General features: G+C 44.5%; 1 pseudogene; it reads right to left on the bottom strand.

Moving 5' to 3' along the window:
• Window positions 1-3,172: 3,172 nt before the first annotated feature.
• LOC109942554 (uncharacterized) lies at window positions 3,173-4,589 on the bottom strand (annotated as a pseudogene).
• Between the last annotated feature and the right edge of the window lie 1,224 nt (window positions 4,590-5,813).

The raw sequence follows: 5,813 nt of genomic DNA, 5'->3' as shown, positions 1-5,813 counted from the left end.
CGAAGCTGCCACATACAATAGTAACGGAGCCCCTGGCGCAGGTGGAGTTAATGTTGTTAGATCAATCAAGTATTGTTTCAGCTCTTCGAAGGCTTTCTGTTGAGCTGAGCCCCATTGAAAGACTTTAGCTGACTTTAGTATTTCAAAGAATGGCAAGTTTCTTTCTGCTCATCTAGATATAAATATATTCAATAAAGCCAGTCTTCCTGCCAACCGTTGGACCCCTTCTTTGTGCTTGGCGGTTCCATTCGAAGGATAGCTTCGATCTTGCTTGGGTTAGCTTCAATCCCCTTCATTGAAACTAGACAGCCAAGGAACTTACCCTTCTTCACTCCAAAGACACATTTTTCAGGATTTAATTTCAGGCCAGCTTGCCTGAAATTAACAAATGTTTCTTGCACATCAGTGATATGATTTTCTTGCTTCGTGCTTTTTACTATGATATCATCAACATATGTTAGCACATTTCTGCCTATCTGGGAATGAAGGACCTTGGTTATCATTCTGCTGAAACTTCCTCCAGCATTCTTGAGCCCCTCAGGCATCCGAAAATAACAATAAGTGCCACTGGGAGTTATGAAGCTAGTCTTTGGCTCATCCTCCTTCTTCATCCATATTTGATGAAATCCTGAGTAGCAATCCAGCAAACTCATAAGTTCTGAAGAAGCTGCTGCATCTACAAGAGGGTCTATTCTTGGTAATGGAAACTCGTCCTTCGGACATGCCTTGTTGAGATCCGTGAAATCAATACACATTCTCCATTTGCCATTGGCCTTCTTCACCATAACAGTATTGGCTAGCCACTCTGGATATTTTACCTCTCTGATAACACCAGCACTGAGAAGTCTTTTTACTTCATTTCGAGCACCTTCAGCTTTATCATCAGACATTTTCCGAAGCCTTTGCTTTCTTGGCCTGAAGGACGGGTCAACATTGAGTGAATGTTCAATGACGTCTCTATTGACACCACAGAGATCATTGGCCGACCAACCAAAAACATCTTTGTTGTTGAATAAAAACCTTATCAAAGTTTTCTCCTGCTCTTCCGATAGTTGAGATCCGAGCAGTACCTTCTGCTCTGCTATGTCTTCACATAGAAGCATAGGTTTCGGCTGATCAGCCGAAGCAGCCTTCTCTCTTTTGTACTTGTACTGTTCACAAGCTTCGATTCCATCTATATTATGGATTGCTTTTGAGTCTGTGCAGTTTCCTTCAGCTTTTCTAGCAGCTTCCTGACTACCATGAACAACAATGGGCCCTTGTTCCGAAGGTATCTTCATGCATAGATATACTGGATGAAGTATTGCTTCGAAAGCATTGAGTGTCCCACGACCAATGATTGCATTGTAGGGATATTCCATATCAACGATATCAAACACAACTTGTTCAGTCCTTGTATTGTGGACAAAGCCGAAGGTCACTGGCATTGTGATCTTGCCAAGTGCTACAATCTGCCTTCCTCCGAAGCCACAAAGAGGGTGTGTATCATCGTGAATCTTGTCCTCTGGCTCTTGCATCTGTCTGAAGGCCTTAGCAAATATGATATCCGCTGCACTGCCTGTATCAACTAGAACATTGTGGACCAGAAATCCCTTGATGACACAAGATATGACCATAGCATCATTATGAGGGTAATCCTTGAGCTGAAGGTCCTCTTGGGAGAAGGCGATTGGGATGTGGGACCATTTTGACTTGATGAAGGGTCCCTGCACCCCAACATGTTGCACCCTTCTCTGAGCTTCCTTCTTCTGCTTCTTGTTGGCCGAAACTGAGCATGAACGCCTGTTATCGGGAGCACCAGCTTCGTAGCCGAAGCAGCTTCAGCTTGATTGTTGAATGAAGCCATCAACTCAACAGTGGAAGTGAGTTCACTGGAGGTGGGCGCTAATGTTGGAGACTTGTTCTCCAATGCTATGAGTAAGAACGAGGCAACACAAAGTATTAAATGTTAATGGCCTTCGTCCTTCGAAGCATTATTTCCTTAGGATATAACGATCTTCGGACGAAGGTCATGAAGGACATACCTTCATCATTACGGCATACGTTAATGAAAGACAAAGCATGTGAAACATGAAAGATAATATGAATAATCATATAACATCATTCACATATCTTCATTATATAAACTTGGATAAATCTAAAGGCAATATTTAACTACATTTGTACCTTCGGTTTGACAGAAACGAAAATTCGAGCGTTGCGCACGAGTGAATACCAGATAGCATGAACAATACAGGGGTATTGTTCATCTATTTATAGGCACAGGACGCAGCCTGTGAGAAATTACATTCATGCCCTTTACAAATGATTATAATCATAATACAAGCTATCATGGTCCGATTGGTCATTTTATCATTAAGTCGGTGCATCTGGAAATATACTCTGAAACTCTCTGATTGATAGCTTTGGCTTTGTGTCAATCTTCCGAAGGTGTTTCTTCTTATGGGACCTTCGGCGACGAAGCAGACCCCCAACAGTTCTTAAGACCAGATCAGGTTCACGCCAACCGAGAGCACAGATACACCACCGTCCAGCCTCTTGCCATAGAGGGTACATGCTACTCTTGCCATCTCTCCACTCCCATTGTGTGTTATCTTATTCTGGTATTAGTTTGCCCGAGGCAAAGCTTACCCATGATGAGGCATGTGACCAGTTAAAAGGTCCTCGGTCAGCAGGCCTACATTCTCTATAATCCTTAATCAACCTGGATAGAACATCACCTGTTCCTAGCCCAAGTCTCGATTTAAGTACTTCCACCCTTAGGATTGTTTGTGTTCCTTATGATGAAAAGAGCATTATAGGGAACTTTGTAGTAAGATCCCACCACTGCTCCCAATGAAAATATTCTTGCAGGTAGAAGACATCCTTCCTCAGGATAACCCCTGAGCTAGACATTAACGCAAAGGACAACCTCTATCCGCAAGATTTACCTCTAGGCAAGGCTAAGCATTTTTGTAAATCATATTTTGATACTTCATCAGAAGTATCTATAAAGGGATGGATTTCAAGGTAGGCAATGCATCAAAGGGTTTCCAAGCAACTCCTATAAACCTAATGCACATTTCACTAGACTTAAAGTGTGTAAAAATTATTTTAAAACACAAGGAAGGGGTTGCATGCACCGGGGCTTGCCTGGATAACACTAGGTTAGTGTTGTTAGACGACGTCCACTTGACGATCATCCTTGTCCTAACACTTGATCAGGCAGGTTCGTCCATCAGCATCACCATGCGGAGTAGCCCATGCTTGGGTCGACTTGACTCGTCTTTCGCATTACGCGATTATTTATCGTACCTCATGAAATGCACAATGCACATGTATGAGCATAAAGTAACCAGATGATACAAAAAAGAAATCAAATACTTAGCGGCAAGACATCGACACAATCCTAAGCACTAGACACCTATAACTCACTAAACACAACAATCACGAAACAACAAACTATACACATTTAATACGATTAGCCTAACACAACTTATCAGCGAATTAATTAAATTCTAAACTTATTCCTTGCTTTATAAATTTTACCACATCGCTCACAAAGAACTATTTTAATTTTATTTCACACCTCACATCACTGGTATTTCTAACTTAAACTTCATACGCAAACTAAGCGTCTTATTTTCCGATCATAAAATCAATAGTAAAAATAGTATTTTAGCTCACCATAATCAACTCGATTCAATATTTGCGAGAATCACGACAGTCTTCGATCAAACAGCTGACGAGTATAGAACGGAGCTTCACTTTCTCTTCCATCCACAATTTTTGGAATCTCTCCATATTAACTAGAACTCCGCATAAACGGCGATGATTCTTGTTTTGGCCTTTCGCCGAGCACTTGGTAAATATCACGCGGCTAGCTTCATCTTCACCCGATGCTTGGGATTTCTTGACGACGCACGGAACGATTGAAGTCTTTGACCGAGCACTTGATAAGTGATGCACACGGACCTCGCTTATTTTTGCCTAACGTCCGGGATTCGGGGTTCGACGAGGTCGAGCAGGGAAGAACAAGGTTCAACGGGCTCGACGACGATACATCACATCACGAGGTAGAGCTGCACACACGACGTGACGACGAACGACGATAACTGATGAGGTCGACGACACGATAGGGATTAAGGCCAAGCAAGCCGAGAGGGCGCGCTGGCGAATAGGAAACCGCGCGAGCACTGGACAGGAAAACGATGGGCTCGACAGCATGAGAAGCTATCACCAGCGACGACACTACGATGGCGACATGGGCGAGCGCGGATCGGTGCCAGAGAAGTCGAGCGCATGGTGTCAACAACAAAGGAGGTGGACGCGAGCTGGGCACCATGAGTGAGATGTTCGGCCACCAGCGAGGGAGTATGCTGAGCGAGGAAAATACACAGGGCGCGCACGAGCTGAGCGACGGTAGGACGGACAGATCGACGCCATGGGCGAGATCCGAGCTAGAACAGCAACACACCGGCGAGCTCGCGCGCACAGAGATTGAGCTAAAGGCTGGGCGCAGGGACACGACGACCACGGCAAGGGAGCTCCACGAGCTGGGCGAGCGCAGGAAGGAACTCGCGGGGAAGAGACCTCGGCACGGCAGCCATGGCCGAGCAGGAGGGAGCTGGGAACCGCAGCGAGGGAGCTCGGCACAGGGCCGTCCCCGGAAAATTCGAGACCCTGTACAAAACTAAAATATTAGGCCTAAACCTTATATGCAAATAAGTTTTTCTTGTGTTATTGTAGAACTCAAATAATTCCATATATAGTTTTTTTTGGCATCAATATCAGATTTTCCATCCTTTGTAGGACAACCTCGAGATTATCACAAGAAGATTTAAGCCGTAGTCATCCAACGACTGCAATGTTTCTAAAGTAAATAAAAAACCATTTTTTTGGTATCTTTGTACTGCTCAAATCTTGTTATAAGAGAGGCAATAGCTTGATCAACTAGAGGTACAAAATACTCTACTCGAAATAAGCCTCTGGGTTTGCACTCTTTATTTTTCTTAATAATTTCGGACTTAATAGCAGAAGCAAGCAAATGTATCAACTCATTCTGAATCCTAGGACCAAGATAATGAACCTGAGTTTGGATTTGCATAACTCCTTGCTGAGATTGGGCTAATTTCTCTATTCTTTGCTTTTCCTTACGCTTTTGCTAACCTGATTCAAATTTTCTAGAACGATTTGCAGAAGACATGGCTTCGTTGAACACTATTTTAATGGGCGTCTAGATGAAAAGATTGAAAAAAAAACAAAACTTTAGCGATCGACCCACTACAGCGTTGTGATTGTGAATGAATTGTGATTGTGAATGAATTGTAAAAAAGTATGACTACTAATACCTTCAGTGCCTAAATGCCTCGCTCGCTGTTGTCGTCAGTCGTCACGCTTGCCGCTCGGACGCCCGATCGCTTGCGATGTGGCCAGCGGCGGCGGCCGATAGGGTATCAGGACTCAGGGCTATACGACGATACCATACATGGACGGTGGAGACAAACAGGTTTGTGATATGCGTCTGCGATCATGAGAAACAAAACGGCGTCAAGCAGCCGGCTACAAAATCATTTTTAATTGGGCTGCACGACCGCCATGAGTGCTAATATGCCAAAGTTGAAGTTGTACTTACCTATCTATATGTACGTCCTATATATTTGGAGGCCTATAGAATTTGGAGGCCCTGCGCCGTCGCTCATGTCGCACATGCCCAGGGACGGCACTGCTCGGCATCAGGGGCGAGCGCCGGCAGGGACCTGTGCGCCCGACGAGCAGATCAGGGACGCGGCTGCGCGCAAGCGGACAGAGGGAGGGGCGAGGGCGAGCTAGAT

Source organism: Zea mays, chromosome 9 (genome assembly GCF_902167145.1).
Source record: "Zea mays cultivar B73 chromosome 9, Zm-B73-REFERENCE-NAM-5.0, whole genome shotgun sequence".
NCBI classification, from domain to species: Eukaryota; Viridiplantae; Streptophyta; class Magnoliopsida; order Poales; family Poaceae; genus Zea; species Zea mays.
This window is presented reverse-complemented; position numbering and strand designations above follow the sequence as displayed.